Source organism: Schistocerca gregaria, chromosome 2 (assembly GCF_023897955.1).
Source record: "Schistocerca gregaria isolate iqSchGreg1 chromosome 2, iqSchGreg1.2, whole genome shotgun sequence".
NCBI classification, from domain to species: domain Eukaryota; kingdom Metazoa; phylum Arthropoda; class Insecta; order Orthoptera; family Acrididae; genus Schistocerca; species Schistocerca gregaria.
Window position 1 is genome coordinate 432,834,651 of NC_064921.1, and position 23,301 is coordinate 432,857,951.

The window sequence follows — 23,301 nt, forward strand, 5'->3', positions numbered from 1 at the left end:
CTCACACCGTTACATTCCGACCTTCTTCAGTCGCACTACGCATAGCACCGATCTATTTTTGGAACAAGAACTTCTTGTTCTCGACCTGTACAAGATTCGTCGCTGATGCAAGACAACACAACGAAAATCTATAAAGCAATTGTAAAACAGTCTCTCCTGGAAGTTACTGACGCTAGTCTTATTCTATGGATCCCATGGAGAAGGATAATTGGTATGCGGAAAGAAGATATGGTAAGTTGTTGAAGACATGTGTACCCAATTACGTAACATATTCCTGTACTACCGTTAAGCCCTTGAAATGTTCGTAGAAGTTAGCTATCCGCACAAGTCAGACATTAACGAACTGGTGCCAAACTGTAAACTGTTGATCACACGCAATTGCTCCCACAAACTGTGCATACTATATGCAACATGAGATGATGCCCACTGGGGGAATAAATAAAAAGATAATAACATTAGGCCTAAAAAAATGTGGTTCCCAATGACACAACGAGCAGAATTTGTTATTGCAGCATATTTTCAAATACTTTGAAAAGCGTTTGCTTCATGTTCTTTTAATTTCTGATTCCCCTGTTTGCCTTAGTTGGCATGTTATAAAATAGTTACCGTTTGTCAAGTGCTCCACCTGATCGGATAATACTCGTGAAACGTTGATTTTCTGCCTCAGTCTCTCGTTCTCTGGGAGACCTCTGCCCACTCTACCCATTTCGGTGGCCATGGCATCATTATCTGGACGATTTCTTCCAATTTACTTTCTGTTATTACTTCTTCACTGGCACAAGACGACAGATAAGTGTCTGCCAATAAGACATAACGTGTATGTACTTCCCACAACATTTCACGACGCAAGCAAAATGCAATCCACTTTATGATCATCGTACGATTATCGAAAAGGGTTCTCGGCTCTAAAGTAATAAAACGTGCCTGGAGCATGTAATTTATAATTTTTAGTGTGTTGTCATGTCACAAATTTTTTTTGATTTTACAATTAATTATTCTTTCTTTTCGTTTTAAGTTAACGGGGAAATCTAAATTCCATTCTCTTCCGAAGTGGTAGAATAACTCTCCCAGGCAGTGGCGTGCGTCGACGTTTTCCGCGTATGGGAACGTGCTAGAATGCACGTCATACATTTTTTGCAATTAAATATTCGTTCAAATACTGTTTAGTTCAAATTACAATTTGCATTACCGAATATGAAGAATAGTTCTAATGCAGTGGTAAGATGAACTAATATTAAACGAAACTAAAAGTGTACCACAATGAAGGTTTTACTTGGTAATGGAATTGAGAAACTAATTTCTGTATAGTAGGACAAGAATTACAAGAAGTCATACACTCGTTAGAACAGACGACTAACTGCTTTCCGTGCTTTCTGCACGAAATCATACTTCCACATCGAGTGATTGCCGGGTGAGGTGGTAAAATGTCTTAGGCAGCGGATTTGCATTTGGGAAAAGTGTAACGCTACTTAAATCCCGAATTTAGGTATCCCGTAGGTTTCATGTATAATCCGGGAGTATACCTCAAACAAGCCACGGCGCTGTTTGACTCCATCCGGGCCAGTCTCCCGTATGTAATAACTCTAATGTCGATCCGACATTGAGCTCTAAATCTCGTAATAATAAAGGTTCATTGGTATTGACTTGAGTGACACTCGATTTACATATTACAGAAGTTCAATATTTTTTCTTAACTGTGAACGAAAAAATTTTAAAACAATTGAAGCGTCGTCATCTCGAATGAGATGCTGTTATATTTTTCTCCTTTGGGGTTCGACGCCCATCGGACATCCGAGACTATTAGGAGTGAAGTACGGACTACTTATTGTCTCGGCTGTTCGCTCACGTCTTTTAGCGGCTGCTAGGGCCAGTATTTTGGAACCGCAGCGACGCGTGCGGAATTTCTCGCACAACCAGTTCGGCGGTGAGCTGGCGCACAGTTGCACTCACAGCTGCGGAAGCCGACAATCGTGTGGGTGTGTAGTGTGTCGATCCACCACAGACAAATCAGAAAAGAAAATATCCCGTATGGTTGATGGCGCCTCGAATAAAATTTGCACTGTACCCCAATTTTTTTGGAGAAGATAAGTGTAGACAATTCATGATATTAACACGATACTCGATTTTCCATCACGTAGACCACAGCTGTTCAAATATTTTAAATTTTTTGGAACATTGTTGCAGGGACAACGACGATCGTCCGCAGCTCGTGGTCGTGCGGTAGCGTCTCGCTTCCCACGCCCTGGTTCGATTCCCGGTGGGGTCAGGGATTTTCTCTGCCTCGTGATGACTGGGGGTTGTCTGCTGTTCTTAGGTTAGTTAGGTTTAAGTAGTTCTAAGTTCTAGGGGACTGATGACCATAGATTTTAAAGTCCCATAGTGCTCAGAGCCACAACGACGATCTATTAATATTGTAACTTATTTCAATACAAGCAGTCGTAATCGCATTAAAGTTGTTTACTTTTACTTTTACGTGCCTGGTTTCGTCTTCTAAGAGAGCATCTTCAGATCCTACGTTTCTTGATGACTGTAGGAACCGTTGGCGTGGAGTAGGTGCATCTACTTTCCGTGTTGAGGCCGACGCTACAAAGCCGTGTGTACGCAAGTATTTTGATCGAAGACGACTACATTCCTTTTCCTTAGACAAGTGAAATGGCTGAATCTTATTTCTCGCCTCAGTCACACACCATAAAAAGCTGTCATCAACTGGAAACTTGTTTTTTAAGACGGTGGTGCTTTACTAGTAATTCTCCTTATGAAGGCTCTATATCCTTGTCTTCCTCCGGCTGCACACAGATTCACCGCGAAACTTGACGGTATTGGACCAGTACAGTCGCAGTGAAGCAATGCCAGCAATTTTAGAAAGGCTGCTCAGACGCAGGTGATGCTGATCGGAAAGTCCAGATTTTGGACGGTACGATTGCCATCTTTCGTGCAAACTGAAAGATCATGTGGAAGGTGGTTCTGTAAGCAAGGAGCGTGTTTTTATACTCGAGGAACTGAAAGATAGGTAGAACCTTCCAACCGTTGTTTACAGAGATTTGAACAATTGGTAGAATGTTCCGGCCTCTGTTAACAGAAACTTCGTGACTATGTTGAAAAATGGTGTCATGTATCTGTGTCACTGTCAAGTGTAGTTAAGCATTCGATAAAAGTCACTTGGCCTGCTATAATAACTTGTAACTTATTGAAGTCCTCTCATATTATGCTCTGTCCTACCTGCCATGAAATCACCAATATAGTCACAAATTTCGCTTGATATCCCATAAGATCGTAATTAAGAAGTGTAAAGTATTACTGACAAGGGTTTTTGTATTTTTTTCTTATTTATGGTGCGTGAAGTTCAGAGCTCAAATACCGATTAAGCAAAACAGCGATGCAACTCTGAAAAAAAGTCTCGCCTCGTCTATTTTATTCCATTTTTTTCGTTCACTTCGAATGCTTCTCTTGCTTATATAATAGTCATCATATTAAATTTACACACATATACATAAGTTTTTGTGAACTAATTAATTCTTCATTTCCTACAAACTATTTTTCGTGTAAAGTAATGCAACAAGTTTTCCGTTGTTTCTTCAAAAATTCTCGCCGATGGTGGCTGTCGACGAGATTACTTTCTGTGAGGACTTCCTCGTAATATACGAAGACATCTCACACACGTAAACCAGAAACTTTTCTGCGTAATGAGTTTTCAACAAATTTTTTTTGTGCCGTTGGCAAATTGCCGTCGCCCAACATTTCAATATATATTTTGTCGTATTAGAACGTTTTCAACTGTCTGCTGCTTCGGCAGTGAACGAAATCCTGCTACAGCCATAGCCGTCCCTTACATCAACAACAACAACAACAACAACAACAACAAAAACAAACAAAAAATGTCGTGTCCTTCCAGCCGTTGTGGAATTCGCCGAAATAATTTGTCTCCAAGCAGCTGTCGCCCGCTCCACAGGTTATTCTACTGGTGTAACTATCGAGCCAACGGCGTGAGATCTCGGCTTCTGCTGTCGTCGTCAGCTAATAGTGACGGCTGTACTGCAAAGTTTGCAATGAAGTGAACGAAAAAAATAAATAATTACCAAAGCGACACACCAACCAGGGTTTATCACTCTCGATCGCTACCGACAGAGCCACGCGGCCCGAAGCGCGAGTTTGGTTTCACGTGACCAATGTTTTCGAAACCCTGTCTATGAGTAGTTAGCATGGAGTCGCCCGTAGAGCCGCGAGCGTTAGTGCACAGATTCCGCGTTTCGGGAGGCCCGGCGGGTTAACGACGAGGGCAGATGTGTCAGTTTTAAGGCTTTTGCCACATCCGACCAGGTGAATATCGCGCCGGAACTGTCGCCCCGCCTCAGTAACACGATACGCAAAAACATTTTGCAAACGTTCACACGCATTCATATTAGGGATGGCGGTTATTACTGAGGCAAACGGTTTTCGGCTATATCGGTTTTTTCGATGCTAGTTTAACCTGACTGTTACAGCCTCTCAAGATAATAGGCTTCTGAAATAACCGACTTTTGGTTTTGTGTTCCTATTACTTCCTGTAATAAACGTAGAAATCAAATAAAGAATCAAAAATTTTGACTCTCTCACTTTCCAAATACAGAGAGCCAAATATTAAATTACGAGTAAAGAAGGGATAATTTGTTCCTTCCATCGTTCGCTGTTTTCTCGAAAACTGGTAAATAGTTGGAAAACACACAAAATTACCCGTATTCTCCTAATGATTCCAAGTTTTTGTAATCGGGGATCGTACTCTTACTTGAGCATAACGAATAGTCAGTGTTAAACGGTGAAAACTAGGTTGGAAAATTGTGTTTTTCGTGTCAATTTGTCCGTTTCCATGGGTTACAAGTAGGTAAAGGCATATTTTATAGACATTAATTTGCTACTGATTGGATAATTTCCTTTCTCTTCTATTATTTCATAGAAGTGGCCGACAAAGCGGCCCGCGGTGGCTGAGCGGTTCTGGGCGCTTCAGTCTGGAACTGTGCGATTACTACGGTCACAGGTTCGAATCCTGCCTTGGGCATGGATGTGTGTGCTGTCCTTAGATTAGTTAGGTTTAAGTAGTTCTAAATTCTAGGGGACTGATGACCTCAGATGTTAAGTCCCATAGTGCTCAGAGCCATTTTTTGTCAGACAAATCTTTATAGCAATGAAGTACATGCTTCATTTGCCTTAAGTCTTTCGTGAAAATATTTGCACGCTGTGGTTGGTGTCATTCTGCAACACAATGGCTCGAGAGACTGCCATGTAGATAGGTGGCGGCAAGGCCTGCACCTTGCTCGTACACGAGTGCCTTAAGCCACAGATACGTTATTGTCCCAGCCGTCCTGTTCCAGTTCTTATGCCATGTGCTTGTTTCTCGCTTCTGTCGGCATTGTTATTAAAAATTTTTGTAATAACTTAATCTTTTAAAGCAACACAAATTTTACCAATAGAATTACTTCTTTTTTTAAAAAAAATATGTTTATGTAAAGAAGAAAAATTTTAGCACCACTGCTATGATTAATTGATGTATCCGTTTATTACTCGGTTTTTAGCAAAAAAAAAAAAAAAATACCTGTTATAACCGAGACCAAATGAGTACCGAAAAGTAGTGGTTATTCAGAATTAAAATACCGGTATCAGTATTAACCGGTCGGCTTTTTGCATCCCTGTTTTATATGCGATAACACAGGCAGATGGGGTACACAACATGCGGTCCCGGGGAGGCAAAATTGGAAGTTTATGGTGAGATCCTATGGAATCAAACTGCTGAGGTCATCGGCCCCTAGGCTTGCACACTACTTAATCTAACTTAAACTAAGTCAACACACACACCCCTGCTCCAGGTAGGAGTCGAACATCCGACGGGGGAAGCCGCGCGAACCTTGGCAAGGCCAACACCGACTCAAAGGAAGACCTCGGCGCTTGTTCGTGACGTCACGTCAGCTAGGCACGGCGAACGCCAGGTCTGTTGCAGGCATATTCATAATGGTGGTGCCTCCCTCTCTGACACAGGAAAATGTGAAAATATTGGCGATAGCTGACCAACACACACTGTTCTGAGAGATTTCTGCAATAATTAATTGTGCAATTAATTACACTTTTTAACAAATAGTGTACTCCTCAACTTAAATTTCCACCTGTTTTAAGGATTGACGTTCAAAAACAGCTTCATGGTCCAGCAGCAACAGAATTCGTGCTTCTTTACCTTATTTGTAAATCTGAGGAAGTTACGTTTGTACTGGGTTGCTTTTACAAGAAACTGTGAACATATTGGTGCTCTTCTTCAGGTATCTTTGTTGAGTATGAGGTGAGGAGCACTGAATGTTAATGAAATATCTTGCGATTGTACTCGTTGGGGAAGGGGGTGGGGGGCAGAAGAAGAGGCAAAATAGAGATACTTGTTTTATCAAATAATTTTTTTTATCTTATAAAGTTTCTCCTTTCAGTTGCAAGAGGGGAATATTTATCTCTTGTAATGTGCATGTTTAAAAAAGTTTAAGCTCAGCAGTATTTTCGATGTATGAAGCTATTTTGTTTCCTGTTTAGAATTCCTTTCGTTGAAAACGACTGTAATGTAATGACTGGCAACTGTTGGTCGTTTACACATGTAAATTAGTTCACATTTCCAGTGACGATGTCAAACGAAAATAAATAAATAAATAAAAGAAACGAGTTCATTGTAAGGGGGTTGGGGTAAGTTTCGATAACAAAATGGATCAAGTAAATATAGTTACTTGAATGTAAAATTTGCGAAGTTTGCAATGGGGCGAAGCATCTTTTCATATTGATCATTTCGACAGGATTCAGTAACACACAACTATGATCTTCATTTGTAGCTTTACGATAGTAAGTAAATCTTTCATCTAAATAAACCTGCAGAATCCAAAACAATACCAAACATTTTGTCCAAAAATGAGAGATTCATAGTGATAAGCACGCCCAGGCGTTTCTGCCTGCAACAGACCTGGCGTTCGCCGTGCCTAGCTGCCGTGACGTCACGAACAATCGCCGACGCCTTCCTTTGAGTCGGTGTTGGCAAGGTGCGGCTACTCCGCGCGGCCCCGGGGAGGGGGTGGGGGTGGGGCTGTTGAGTTGGGGGAGGGGCGAAAAGGAAGAACATCCGGCCTCCCTCTACCACTAACATCGCGAAATTCAGAATAACATGCCGACCCCGTGAAGACAAGGGATAAAGTCAGGAGAAACAAGTAGGAAGAAGTCGCTGGTGGACATGGAGAAGGACGTATTCTGTTCGAGACACCTGCTTCATTATTCACTAGAGGGGCCAGACGCCTCGCCCACCTGCTTGTCCCCGGCATACCTACTGTGGGACGCGCGTCATGTAGCACCTTCCCTTCGCTTCCCTCTTCCCATGCCTCGCCTTCCCGTTAGCCGCGCGCCAGACAGGCACGCAGCAGCGCCGGGCCGGGCCTGCGGTAATTCTGTCCGCTCGGCTGCGCCCAAACGCCCGCTCCCCAGACGTGCCGGGCGCGTTCCCTCCTCGTGCGAGCACGACCGCAGCTTCCCAGCAGTCCACAATGCAGCTGCGTTTTTCCCTACCGCAGGTATTCACGTCCACGCACTCGTCAAGATCTTTCCTGCTGGAAGCTGTTACCGCCACCATAAAGGCGCCACGAAAGCCGAAGACACCATCGTGGAGCAGCGGTAGCTTCAACTGTTCGGCGCTTCCCATTCGCCTAAAGTACAGCAATAACGAGAACCAATGGGTCTCTCAGGCTCAACCAATGATGTTTCTTCTGATCACAATGAGAACTCTTCTCGGCATGTTTCTTTCTTCTTGCGTCGGCGTAATCACCTAGCCGTCGTAGTTTTTTCTGTGAGTGCTGTCCTGGTTTACGCTATCTACACCAAGTCCGAGTAAAGAGAGGTACGCTACTGAATAATGTCTGTAAGATGTGTTGCATAGCTTTTAATAGTTTCAAAATATGCGTCTTTTTATTATGCACAACCGCAACATACAGTGTGATTCTAATTAAAGTTCCAGTTTGCAAACGCCTAAAAAAAAAAAAAGGAACCATTGCTCAGAATGAAGTCAAATTTGAACAGAATATTATCGAAGGAAGGGGAGGGGGTTAGGCAAAAAGAAAAAGAGTAAAAAATATTACGAAAATTTTGCAGAGTATACAAAATAAAAGACATAGGGTACACGGATGTTGCTCAGTCTGCATCTGATAAGGGAGCCATCAGTTAATCACAGGTTTTGAAGAGTAAGATACGTTGTAGAGGGACCCATCCTGAATAAGTGGCTAGCCGTTTTTCATGTGACGGCCCCTATTTGCCGAGAAAATCGATGTTGAAATTTCATGCGTACCTCCCACATCCACTATGTAAGTCATGTGCCGAGCAAGTAAGCGTAGCACAGTGGCTAAGTTTCACTATTATCACGCTGGTGGCGGTACGTGTTTAATTTCCGTACCGTCTACTTTTTTTTTTCGATCGTTTGTATGCCTCAGAACCGATAGTTTCGCACTCATTAAAACGTGATCTTCTTCGTTTAACATCCTCTATCTACCATTCTACATCTGCATTTAAATTGATACTCCGCAAGCCAGCCTGCGGTGTGTTGCGGAGGGCAGTTCTGTATCACTGCCGCTCTCATCTCCCCTCCACTCCGCAGGCTTTTCTGTCACAGTCGGGAATAGTTCATGGAAAGAACGAGTATATTCATGGTCTTTTCGTGAAATATACACGGGAGTAGGAAAAATACATGTTAACTCTTCTAGGAATGCACGCTCTCGGAAGTTTAACAATAGATCACACCGTGATGCACAATAGATTATTCCTTTGTGTTTCAATCGAGAAACTTAGTCTATTAAATCAGCCAAAAATGATGTTTCAACTTTCGGCCAACAGATCTTATTGTACGACTACTATGTATCGCATCTCTAATCGCAAATGTATTGGCGTAAATGTTGCTCGGAAGTGCATTTATAAGATGGTTCAAAACACCCGTACAGCTAGCCAGCGTGGAAATGAACACCTCAGCCGCTACGCTGCGCTCGTTTCGAAACATGACTAATGTTACGGGCATAGAAGGCACACATAAAAGCTCGAGAGCGGTTTTCTCGGAAACTAGGAGCCGCCACACGAAAAGCCGCGAGTCAGGTATTGGTAGAAGTTCCTCTGCATTTAAGACTCTTCAAAACCCGTAGTTAACAGCTCTAGTGGTCCCCTTGTGAGACGCTCGGCGTGACTCTCTCAACATAGGATCGCGCGCTGCTGGGAAAGCTCTTTTACGAGAACGGTGACGCTGCGCCAGTAGCTCTGCAGAAGTGCCGGACATTCAAGAGTATGAGAAAAAGGTGTTGGTCCGATGTCTACCAAGAGTCTGGAGAAAATGATTACGAAAATCGAAAAGGCAGTTTAGTTGGAAGTGCAGTGTGCTGTTGGCCTCAGGACAAACGAAAACCGATTTTTCTCATTCGATGTGGTACAACCTTGCCATGGTGGATGGACTTACCGAAATAGCAGTGCCCCAGCTGTTGAATGCTAACTTACGCGGTGACGCACGCTGCACAGCGCGGTTGGAATAGTGTGCAACTTACACCATAGCCGCCGTATTGTGATTCATCTGTTATTTGTAGGCGAACCCACTTAGATTATGGCGCTTACAGCGCCGCCTAGTTTGAAATTTGCTTTAATTTTTTTATTAGATTCATGTTTCCCCCTTCTTCGATAGTGTTCCGTTCAAATGTAACGTCATTCCGAGCAGCTGTTCTTTTTTTATTACACTGTTTTGAAACTCCACTTCAATTATAATCACCCTGTATTTTATTTTTGTTCCCACTACCAATAAAGGCTCAACTTTCCATGTACAAGGGCGTGTAGAAAAGTGTGGCCCCGAAGTTTTTACGCAAAAATTCTTAAGGGTTTGAAATGAAATATACGTTATTTACATTCTGCATCTTTAATCTTCGTTTCTACATGTTCGCAGGACCCTGCCGGTTGAGGGCCCGAATCGCAGCGTGTAATATGGTGGTGTGTAACGTAACTATATCGGTGCGTGAGAAACAGCGAGCTGTAATCGAGTTCCCAACCGCAGAAAACGTGCCACACGTGCAGCACCCCCTCCTTCATCATGGCAATGCCAGACCGTACACGAGCGTTGGTGCAGCCGCAACAATCCGACGCCCTGGGTTCGCTGTCATCGATCATACTCCGTGCAGTCCCGACTTGCCACATCAGCTTTTCTTCCGCTTCCAGAATTTAAAGAACACCTTCGAAGACTTCACTTTGGTAGTGATGAAGCAGAGGTGAGCTTGTGGCTGGGTCGACGATGCCAAACATTCTACAGTAACCGTATCAGCAAGCTGGTCTCTCGTCGTGATGATAACGTTTGTTTTATTTTAAAAGCTTTACGAGTTTTCACATAAAAATTCGGAGATATTACTCTTCAGCACGCCCTCATACACTGAAGAGCCAAAGAAACTGGTAAACGGGTCTAATACCGTATAGGGCACCCGCGAGCACGCAGAAGTGCCGCAACACGACGTGGCATGGACTCCACTAATGTCTGAAGTACTGCTGGAGGGAACTGACACCATGAATCCACTAGGGCTCTCCATAAATCCGTAAGAGTATGATGGATGGAGATCTCTTCTGGACAGCACCTTGCAAGGCATCCCAGATATGCTCAATAGTGTTCACGTCGAGGGAGTTTGGTGGCCAGCGGAAGTGTTTAAACTCAGGCGACTGTTCCTGGAGCCACTCTGTAGCAATTCTTGTCGTGTGGGTTGTCGTATTGTCCTGCTGGAATTGCCCAAGTCCGTCAGAGTGCACAATGGACATGAATGGATGCAGGTGATTAGACACTATTCTGACGCACTTGTCACCCGTCAGAGTCGTATCTAGACGTAACAGGAGACCCGTATGACTCCCACTGCACACGCCCCACACTATTACAAAGCCTCCACCAGCTTAAACAGTCCCCTGCTGACATGCAGGGCACAGGATTCATGAGTTTGTCTCGATACCCGTACACGGCCATCCGCTCGATACCATTTGATAATAGACTCGTCTGACCAGGTAACTTATTTCCAGTCACCAACAGTCCAATGTCGGTGTTGACGGGCCCAATCGAGGCGTAAACCTTTGTGCCGTGCAGTCATCAAAGGTACACGAGTGGGCCTTCGGCTCCGAAAGTCCATATCAATGATGTTTCGTTGAGGGTTCGCACGCTGACAGTTGGTGGACCTGCACTGAAATCTGCAGCAATTTGCGGAAGGGTTGCTGAACGATTCTCTTCGGTTGTCGTTGGTCCCGTTTTCTCAGAATCTTTTTCCGGCCGCAGCGATGTCGGCAATTTGATGTTTCACTGGATTCCTGATATTAACGGTACACTCGTTAAAGGCTTGTACAGGAAAACCCCCCTACATCGGCATCTCGGAGATGCTGTGTCCCATCGCTCGTGTACCGACTATAATACCACGTTCAAACTCACTTAAATCTTGATAACCTGCCTTTGTAGCAGCAGCAACCAATCTGACAACTGCGCCAGATACTTATCGTCTTATATAGGCGTTGCCGACCGCAGCACCGTATTATGCCTGTTTACATATATATGTTTTTGGATAGGGTCCGCCTTTAGCAAAACACAGTTTTGTTTTTTAACCCAAACATGTTTCACTGCAGTTGCAGCATCCTCAGTGGGCTTTTATTTTCCAGCTTTTTACCACATGGTGTGGTTTTTCTGACGTCTTGTGTTTCTACAATGACCGACATATCTCTGTTTTTGAATACGCATGGCTGTACCAGTTTCTTTGGGGCTTCAGTGTATATCGTAATGCGTTGTCTGCCACGAGGTCGCCACTGGCCACAGCAGAGCCTCACGCCTGACGCTGTGTGCTCCAAGTGCCACAGGCTGCACTCTGTTTGCCGGCCGCTGTGGCCGAGTGGTTCTAGGCGCTTCTGATCGGAACCGCGCTGCTGCCACGGTCGCAGGTTCGAATCCTGCCTCGGGTATAGATGTGTGTGATGTCCTTAGGTTAGTTTAAGTAGTTCTAAGTGTAGAGGACTAATGACCTCAGATGTTAAGATGTTAAGCCCCATAAAATTATCTGTGTAAAATTAGAGAGATTCGAGCGCGCACGGAGGCTTTCCGGTAGTCGTTCATCCCGCGAACCATATGCGACTGGAACAGGAAAGGGAGGTAATGACAGTGGCACATAAAGTGCCCTCCGCCACACACCGTTGGGTGGCTTGCGGAGTATAAATGTAGATGTAGAACTTTGGTCGGAGGTGTGACTTCTTACAGTTCTTCTTGCTGTGGATATTGTGCAGTACTGTACATTAATTTTATTTAGTGACTGAGTTGACGCCTGTGTACAAAAAATCGGGTACAATATCTTGTTCGCTGTTGTCTAGGCGCCAACAAAGGTGATGACAATCTCATGATCCAGTCTCAACAAACACAAAAGACCACTGCCTGTCATTTAAACGAGGAGAAGATTGCAGAAATAGAAAAGTACAAAAGAGATGCCAGGAGTTTTACTTGAAGATTTCTAAGACTCGTTGAATGTCTGGTGCTGTGAAACGAGTGAAGAAGGTAGTCACACTGTGAAACCTGCAGCAAATAGCTTTGCCTACCCTGTTATTCACAGATGCAGTGATTGCTGGGCAGCTGCACCCTCAAGTCTATTCGTCTACTGAATAAATTATTAACAGAATAAAAATCCGCTTCAGCCGCCAGTAATTTCTTATTTATCCCCGCCGGTTTCGAAGTCTTAAAAGTTCATCTTCAGGTGCTACCAAATAATGAGAATCATAAATGTGTGGCCATTGGGCTAGCCAGTCATGGGCGGATCACCACCCATGTCAAACTTCCGTGAAGTGTTGCCGAGGCAGGCGCTGGTTCTATGCTCCCACTACTCATACGAAAGAACCAAGAGACATGCTCAGCTAGAAAGAAGCAAAGAAACAACAGGGGTGCTACATTGTGTTGTGTTTCACATCATGAAATGCCTAATTTTGCAAAGCAATGTGGGATAGGGAGGAAAACAACAGCGCAAGCGGAAGAAAACCTCAAAAACGTGCACGCAGACGTCGTTTCCTCGTGTATGCGCAAATCATACATAAAATACCGTAAGTAGAATAAACATCTTTCGTAACGACCTATTTTGCGATCTGAAAGCAACGCAAATTGTAAATATATTTCATTACAGAGCAATGATGCTTTAATTCAATAAAACGAGATGAACATGCTGACAAAAATAGACGTAATTTTTTAATTGTAAGTCACCTTCAGTAATTGTAAAGTGACTATGGACAATACGGCCACACAAATACGGAACTTAGGATACACCATATCACAACAAGAAGAAATTTGACTCAATGAATGGCACTAGAAGACGAATCTTACAAAGGGTGGTAAGGAAAGAGACACATCTGAAAATTTTCAAAACACTGTCACTCCTGTTTGTAATATATGAAAGTGAAACATAGTCGACAAGAAAACAGGATACACTAACAATCGAGAGCCCGGAAAAGAGATTTCTGAGACTTGTAGTAGGATACATAAGACATTCATTCAATCGAAATACAGAAAAAAGAGACGAAATAGTACTACTGGCACTAAACGTAAAAAAAGCTTGGCCAGGTGCGACTAGAACTCAAGCACTGAAGTTTCCGTACAAACTTAATTATGTATTTAGACAGCTCATCTATTCCGAGAAATGAATATCTCGACCATTTTTGCCTATTATCTACTTTGATGCTGGGAAGGTATCGGACCCAGAGATTCCAACATTTTCGAGGACGTTTTGATCTCGTAATATAAATGTGGCATAAGGTCATATAGGAGGCGGGTGACTATTACTGTAATAATCAGTAATTCTCCATTCATTTTTTTCGTTTGATGTAATTACAGATTAAGAATTTTCGGATGTTCTTCCTTATTTGCACTGTGATACCTGGCCCCTTGCCAAATTTTATTATTCTATGTCAACCGGAAGTACCATTCAGATTTTGATGATTAAGTTAGAGCGTATCAAAATGTGACATAAATGGCCGTATTTATGTTGATTGCATTGACTTAGAGCCTTCAATTTTTTACACCGCCAAGTGGCCATAGACTTTAGTATGTGACATAAATTTCAGCGTGATACGCGTACCCCTTCCTGAGGAAATGAGTTTTTAACAGCTAGACAGACAGAAGGACGAAAAACGAAGTTATCCCAGAAGAGTTCTGTTTTAACCGATAGAGAGACCCTAAAAATAGGAGAAAGTGGAAAGAGCGTGTCAGCAGGATAGAGGGTGACAGGCAATCAAAGATACTAATACAAATCAGCAGGGTGAGGAAAAACAGGGAGACCCATAACCAAGGGCTACAAGTAGACGTAATAGGAAAACCATAATACGTGCAGAGAAGAAGAAGAGGAAGAAGACAAAGAAGATGTTATTTATGATGAAATCGACCATTAATTTTCAATCATTCATTAAAGCACACCGAATAAGGAAAATATTTTCTTTGCTCCGACGTCGTTGAGGTTGTAACGAAAGAAGAGACGGCCTGAGAGCTGTTCCGCATATTTGGTGGGGGTGAGGAACACCCGGGACGGAGCGTTCGCCCTTGACGCAAAGCGCTCGCCCCTCACCTCAAAACGTAGCACCCTCCGGGGACTGTCGGCCACACTGAGCCCATCGCAGGCTCGGCTCGCAGGCCGGCGTACCAGGATGCGCTTGCCCGCAATGGCACGGCCGCAGCTCGTGGTACCAGCTTGTAAAACAATTCACAACTCGTGGGCTGCCCGCCGAGGCGTACTATTCTTATCACATGGCCCCGCGTCCTCTGGTACACACAACAGTGTTTCTGTAATCTGCTGCGAAATACATAATCATTAGGTTTGGACCGATGCAGTGTTAGAGTGCTCATCGTCAAAGTTGGAGGTGTAGTCATCTGCTAGTAATTACCAAACTTAACTTGGAGTTAGGCAGCTAGTCACCTACTATATAGGCTCTAGACGATAACTGTTTACAACATATCCAAGTGGGGCAGGTAAAGTCGAGACGAAATTGGCCTACAAATACAAAGTAAGCTACAGAATAAGCACGCCGCGCGAGATTTTTGTTCGAATCGTCCTTTAATTCTCTGCCGTTCCACTCTTCACCAGGGTGCGGGAGAAACGAACAGTTAAATATTTCTGATCCTCGCACTTTATTATTGTGATTACTTCTCCCTATTTTGGTAGGCACTAAAAATATTTTCACACTGTGAGGAGAAATTTGGTGATTGAAATTTCACGAGAAGATCCTGACGCAACAAAAAAGTCTTCGATGTGACTTCTGAAATTTTCCCGGCGTATTTCTTCTTCTAATAATTTCCTGATGATGGCCGGACGTCTCTGGGCCGAAATATCGTGGTAGAATGTCGACGGGATCCGGCTGCATACCCGGAAATTATTAGAAGAAAAAAGTCTTTGTTTTAATGATTGGCACCCCAATTCGTGTGACATTACCGTGGCACTCTATCCCCTATTTCGCGATAATTGAAAACGAACTGCCCTTCTTTGATCTTCTTTGATGTATCCGTCAATCCTATCTCCTGAGGATCCCACACCGCACAACAGTACTCCAGAAGAGGGCGGACAAGCGTCGTGTAAGCCGCCTCTTTAGTAGACCTATTGCGTTTTCTAAGTGTCCCGTCAATAAATCGCAATCTTTAGTTTGCTTTCCCCACAACATCGTATATGTGATCGCTCCAATTTAAGTTACTCGTCATTGCAATTCCTAAGTCTTCAGTTGAATTTACAGGCTTTGCATATGTACAATCGTTGCAGTATGATGTTACTTTGCGTTTGTGCATTACATCCTATAACCGAAATTTAGTGGATTCGTTATAGTATCCATATGGATGACTACACACTTTTCATTATTTACAGTGAATTTCCGCTTTTCGCGCCATACATATATCTTGTTTAAATCGTTTTGCTATTTGTTTTGATCATCTCATAATTTTATAGGACGGTAAATGACAGCATCAATTACAAACAATCTAAAAGGGCTGCTCAGATTGCCTCTTAAATCGGTTATATACATCAGGAACAGCAGAGGATTTACAACATTTCCATGGGGAACTCCAGATGTTATTTCTGTTTCACTCAGTGACTTTCCTTCAATTACTATGAACTGTGACCCTTCTGACAGAAAATACGAATCCAATCGCACAAGTGCGACGGCACTCTAAAGGCATGCAGTTTGATTAGATGTTACCCCTGAGGAACAGTGTCAAAAGACTGCTGGAAATTAAAAAATATGGACTCAATTTGACATTCCTTGTCGCTGCATTCACTACCTCGTGAGAGTAAAGAACTAGCTGTGTTTCACATGAACGGTAGTTTCTGAATCTTTGTTGGCTGTTCGTCAATAACTTTTTTTTTTTTGAGGTAACTCATAATGTTCGAACACAGTATATGTCCCAAAGTCCTGCTGCAAAACGACGTTAGCAATTTCGGACTGTAAATTCAGGTGATGAATTCAAATTTCCTATCTTGGGTATTGGCGTAACTTGAGTAATTTTCCAGTCTTTGGGTACAGAATGTAAAATTGACGTTTGTGTACATTTTTCTACAAAATATTGTGAAATTTAAGAGCGCAAAATTGACAATTAAATCGTTTTGTTTTCTGGCCTTCTTACTACGAAATTGCTTTGCCTGTAAAAAATGAATTTAATTGGAAATGTAAACTAATTAGTTTTGCATTTAAGTTTATTTCCCGACTTGTGGCCCATATTAAAATGTACTCTCGACTTCACCTACAACACTGTGGTACATTGTAAACTGATATCGTTTCCACCATCTCTTTCACACTACTGTAAATGTCATTTAGTCGTTAACAGAGAACCACTTCTGTAATGCTATTTTAATTTTGAAAGAGGACCCTGCTACAAATTTGCTTTCAATCGTTATGTATAGACAGAGCATGAGTGAGTTTGGTCGTAACAACCCTTCTTGAGGCAGCCTAGCCTGAAATAAGATTTCAATATAAAGATGGATTTTTCACTTTGAAACTTTTATTGCTTGTCTGTAATTTGTGACCGGTACCGACTGCCATTTTTAGGGAAAAAAAATACTTCAGTGTTCGTTTAACGCAGTTCCTCTTATACCTGCGTCCATGAGTCATTGTCTTTTTCAAACAACTCACGACAAAGAATGCTTTGTAGTAAAGTGCAGCGCTTGCGACGAACGAAAAACGTAAATAGTTGGCCAATATCATTCCGATAAATTATGTCTTTGGCGTCCACAGTTATGTACTTTCTCTCTGTTTGCCTACCTAACATTCACACTCATACCTCGCCCTACTATTTGACAACGTAATCAACACTGTAGTATCTATCTGAAATAAAATTATTTCTAGGGACTATGAAAGTTGCAGTTGTAAGTTTGTTATTGTTTTGGGACCATATGCAAATGTGTCTACACTGCGGAAACTGATAGCACAAAGCGTTTGAACAATACAATACCAGGAAACGTGTCTAGACAGCATACAAAGATCGGTTGAAGTATCATTTTAAAGTAACAGATGATTATTTTTACATACAAGAGTTATTGTGGCAGTGTTGATTACCACTGCCATACGCCACAAATCCGGACTGCCTTTCCGGAACGTCTCACTGCGATCTTAAGTGGCAAGAAACCCTTGGAGATTTTATTGCGGTTTACAGTGTTTTGCTGACCGGAATGACCGAGCGGTTCTAGGCGCTACAATCTGGAACCGCGAGACCGCTGCAGTCGCAGGTTCGAATCCTGCCTCGGGCATGGATGTGTGTGATGTCATTAGGTAAGTTGGGTTTCAGTAGTTCTAAGTTTTAGGGGACTGATGACCTCAGAAGTTAAGTCCCATAGTGCTCAAAGCCATTTTTTTTACAGTGTCTTCTGTGCTAATACATCAGACATGATTTCTGAATTTGTGTCACTGATTCGATTTTCACTTCAACTGAAGCAGAATAATAGAAGCCGCTTAAAAGAGAAGAATTTAATGTGACAAATCGTCACCGTTCTACTTCATGTAAACACTATATGTCTCCTGGTGAGCTGTGCCCCATTGCTTTCTATGTGTGCCCATACTTCTATGCATTCTTTCGGTTTCCAGAGGCGATCATTCATTTCTCGTCTACTGAAATGTGCTCATTCTTGTTTCTTCGTTGTTTCGAATTTTGTTACGTTTTTCGGAGAAAGTCGAAATAGTTTTAGTTTTGATATATCGCCACTGGGTACCCATGCTGCTAGCCATTACATGTTCCCGTTTTCTTCAAATTATTACTGAACTGATACTTCTGCCTGTTTGGAGGTGCCGGATATGAGCTCGGTTTGCGAAGATATTTTGTTTTAGAGAGAAGGAAGAGAGAGTCATTTATCCTCCCTCGCCTGATACCGGATATACATAAGCGCAACGTCTTTGTCGTGACTGATTTCTTTTCGCAGATCCAGTGTGACCAATATAACCTTCCAGTAAAGCTGATCGCTTCAAGTGGAAGCTTTCCTGTGTAAAAAGTTCAGCAGGTAGTTGCGCAAAAGCGACTGTTTCGGGAAAGTGATGTGTTTAGCTTTCAAGTGGTTTATCAACTGGTTACAAAATCTAAATCAATAATTATTTCCCTGCATTCCATGTTAAAATGTCGCTGTCACCCTACCTGGCGCAGCAAAACACGTATATTATTTTGACTACACTAAAATAAGCCTCACCCAATTCCAAACACAGGTTTTATGTTACGCTATTGCTAAGGCATTTTCATTCCGTTCCTCGTCTGTTTTAACATTTGACTAAGAATATTTTCCAAATTTTTAAATTTACATAGCTCCATCTACAATATATCATATTTTATTACCACGAAATCGGAAGTTGTGGCATCAAAAACTCATTGAATACCTTTGCAATCGTGCATTGTGCTAATTTTGTGGGTTCCGTGCCTCAATCGATAAGAAAAGAATTATTATATGATCGCTTTGTTGTCCGTCTATCTGAGTGTCTGTCCATCCGACTGTTAAAAACCTTTTCCCTCTGGAACGGGTAGAAGTGTCAAGTTGAAACTCGTGTCACGTACTGAGGTCTACGGTCCCTTGGAGGTGTAAAAAATTGAAGCTTCTAAGTCAACGCAATCAAAAGATACGAGCATTTACGTCACATATTTTGATATTCGAAATCTCACTCATCAAGACCTATAGGGTATTTCCCATTGACCTATAACCACAAAAGTTGGCAAGAAGCAGAGTTTTACATTACAACTAAAAGAAAAAACACAGAAAATAGTTAATATGTAACAACTGTATCATGCGAAAACATTTATCTTCTGTCATTTGTTATCCGGCTCCAAACTTAAAATTAAAACATTCCCGGGACCAATATCGTGGCAGTATCAGTGTCGACAGCAGCCAAAAATCGATGTGATTCTCAGCTGCCGGGAGGGATAAACTGCCTACAAACATAATTAAGTTTGTGCCGCACCCTCAGAACGCGAGTCCTATTGGCATCTGACCAATTTTTTTCCCTCCTATTCATGGATTGGCGACTATCGGGATGGCATTTGGCCAGAACAAGTTGCAGGCCTTTTCATCGTCTCGTGACGAATTGTGAACCATGCTCAGCGCAGCATCGCCGTGGCTTAGTCATCGTCCGCGTTACGTAGCGCCGAAAAGCGCCGGCGGCCACTTCCCACCAACATTCTTCAGGCGTCTCCTTTCAGACCCACGGCAACTTCCCCATCATTCATTGCGCTGATATCATTAACTTCTATTACTCTGCTCTGACATTTTAAGAAAGTTGGATCTCCATACTCTTTTAATATTACCGTAACTTAGTATTATTATTGGGGTCTGGTGAGGACTTGGGGAGCCGTATAACTTCGTTCAAAAAGACAGGTGTGCAGCTGGGACGTCTCTGAAAAATAGACTCCACTATCCCATTCAGGGTATTGTCATAATTCACAATGTTTACGGAAAATGACGAATAAGATCTTCATCGGTATCGCATGGTATGTTGCAGATTTTAAAACTGCATTATTATAGAAGTGTTTTAGTGCGGTACTGACGTTTACTCTTCCCCAATACGTGTTGTAAGCAAAATGAACCACGGTATAATAAATACTAAATAACTATGAGTTCTGTGTGTGGACCTCCATTTAATGTAGAGCGTAAAGCTGATAAAATTAACATTCGATGTCAAACAGATAGTTAATAGTGACAATAGTCGTTTCTCAAGTTGTCCAAGCTGGAAATACTCGTGCGCAACATGGATGAGTGTCTAGGTGACAATACGCTAACGAGCGAGAGCTGCGCCGATAGAATAAAGAGGAACAAAGAAGATAAATAGCTACAAATGTCCAGATGCTTTCGTAATCATACACAGGTAGAGAACGATACCCCTACCACCCACCGAACATGAATTGTGGAAAGTAATTGCGCGAATTCTGCTTGAAATGGGTAGACACATCATTCTGCGTGTTCATGGCGTCATTATAAATTATTATAATTAAACCGAGTACACAGTTAACCGAGATTTCCTTGAAAGCGGTCACAAGATTAAGGTCCGATAACAGAAATGAACAAAATTGACTCCCAAACTTTCGCGGCCATAGACTCAATAAAGACAATAACTCGACATTTTTTTCCATAACGGCAGGAGAACACAACATGCATTTCTTATCACGACACTGTAAGCACACCCACTTTCGTGGAATGTACGGTTTATTTTAGCTTTGAGACTATCACCATCTTCAAACGGCGACATATGCTTCTTGTACAATGTACCTGTGATTTTAGCTTTGTTATGAACACCGCAACTGAGTAGTATAGCTTACTCAATGTCTATTTGTGTTAACGCATATGAATCCTTGTTATTCCATAACACGGATGGAACAATACGTACTCTGCGCGACAGGTGGTTGGCGTTGTCGAAGACGAGCACGAAATTACTCACGGCTAAATATATCGTCCATTCATCGCAGTTGTGCCTGGATGCATTGTGGCTTTTTTCTCCACCGTGACAAAAAGAACACTCGCAGCTGACCACACGATTGGTTGGGCAGAGCAGATCTTCACATGTAGGAATCCACTGTTTCCACTTGAAAGGGAGATTGCAGAAAACGCCGTGGAAGGGTTAAAAAATCCCGTCGATAACGTGCATACCGTTACCTATATTCTTTTATAGACAATAGGGCTTTCCAAGTAACGATCCAAAAGAGAGGAAATTAAGTTTAGTGGTAGTAATTCGTGGTTAACTCGAATTCTACAAGCCTGCGAGACACAAGACGCACTGGCGTAGGGTACAGCGTCCTCCCACGAGCGAATTAGACAAAGGTGGCGGAGCTGGAACACCGCAGCTAACGATACTCGGCCATCACACTCGAGCGGTGTCCTCGGCGGCCGATCAGCAGAGGGCAGACGGGAGGTCAGCCGGCCGCCACCTGGCGCCCGCACGGTGGCAGGCAGCGGGTCCCCCGGCGGCGTCTTACCTCAGGGTGGGTGCAGCTCGGCTGAGGCCGCGTGCAGGAGCGCCGGCTGGAGCACCTGTTGCACTGCACCGCGTCCACGGCAGGCGACGCGCACTCGCGACTACAGAACCGGCTGCGGCGGCGCGCGCGCACAGACTGCCCGCGGAGAGGCAGGGGCGCGTGCTCGCAGACGGACCCAGGTTGCCAGGTCGCACCTGGTTGCCCGGCAACGCCGCCAGCCGCGCCTTCCGCGGCTGGCGTAACCTCGCACCGCCACCAGCCCAGACCCCCACACCCGGAGGCCACCTAAGTGGTCACCCACCGCAACCGCACTCCGATGTTCCGCTGCCCTGTCGTATCAGGCGCCTCCTCTTCACGGTCAAGGTAGATGGCAAGCTGTCGGTGAAACGCCACATGACAGTCTGAGTGCTCAACGGTCCGTACTGGGTCCAATGCTTCACAGATACACTACTGGCCATTACAATTGCTACACCACGAAGATGACGTGCTACAGACGCAAATGATTAGCTTTTCAGAACATTCACACAAAGTTGGCGCCGGTGGCGACACCTACAACGTGCTGATATGAGCAAAGTTTCCGACCGATTTCTCATACACAAACAGCAGTTGACCGGCGTTGCCTGGGAAACGTTGTTGTGACGCCTCATGTAAAAAGGAGAAATATGTACCATCACGTTTCCGACTTTGATAAAGGTCGGATTGTAGCCTGCCGCGATTGCGGTTTATCGTATAGCGACAATGCTGCTCGCGTTGGTCGAGATCCGATGACTGTTAGCAGAATATGGAATCGGTGGGTTCAGGAGGGTAATACGGAACGCCTTGCTGGATCCCAACGGCCTCGTATCACTAGCAGCCGAAATGACAGGCATCTTATCCGCATGGCTGTAACGGATCGTACAGCCACGTCTCGATCCCTGAGTCAAGAGATGGGGTCGTTTGCAAGACAACAACCATCTGCACGAACAGTTCGATGACGTTTCCAGCAGCATGGACTATCAGCTCGGAGACAGTGGCTGCCGTTACGCTTGACGTTGCATCACAGACAGGAGCGCCTCCGATGGTGTACTCGACGACGAACCTCGGTGCACGAATGGCAAAACGTCATTTTTTTCGGATGAATCCAGGTTCTGTTTACAGCATCATGATGGTCGCATCCGTGTTTAGCGCCATCGCGGTGAACGCACATTCTAAGCGTGTATTCGTCATCGCTATATCGGCATATCACCCGGCGTGATGGGATGGTGTGCCATTGGTTACACCGTCTCGGTCACCTCTTGTTCGCATTGACGGCACTTTGAACAGTGGACGTTACATTTCAGATGTGTTACGACCCGTGACTCTACTCTTGATTCGATCTCTGCTACATTTCAGCAGGATAATGCACGACCGCATGTTGCAGGTCCTTTACAGGCCTTTCTACACACAGAAAATGTTCGACTGCTGCCCTGGCCAGCACATTTTCCAGATCTCTCACCAATTAAAAACGTCTGGTCAATGTTGGCCGAGCAACTGGCTCGTCTCAATACGCCAGGTACTACTCTTGATGAACTGTGGTATCGTGTTGAAGCTGCATGGGCAGCTGTACCTGCACACGCCATCCAAGCTCTGTTTGACTCAATGCCCAGGCGTATCAAGGCCGTTATTACGGTTAGGGGTGGTTGTTCTGGGTACTAATTTCTCAAAATCTATGCACCCAAATTGCGTGAAAATGTAATCACATGTCAGTTCTAATATAATATATTTGTCCAATAAATACCCGTTTATCATCTGCATTTCTTCTTGGTGTAGCAATTTTAATGGCCATTATAAAGCTTTTAGTAATATCCAAAGAAGGGATAGCTGAAAGG

The 23,301-nt window shown here is 43.6% G+C and overlaps 1 protein-coding gene across 2 annotated transcripts in view; it reads right to left on the bottom strand.

Annotated features, from left to right (window-relative positions):
- Positions 1-21,592, bottom strand: part of LOC126324633 (unconventional myosin-XV) — a 921,967-nt gene extending 900,375 nt beyond the window's left edge. For both annotated transcript variants that reach the window (XM_049995083.1, XM_049995084.1), the window contains exon 1: positions 21,455-21,592. The gene's annotated coding sequence lies outside the window, so the exon portion shown is untranslated. The remainder of the gene's footprint in view (positions 1-21,454) is intronic.
- Positions 21,593-23,301: the final 1,709 nt, after the last annotated feature.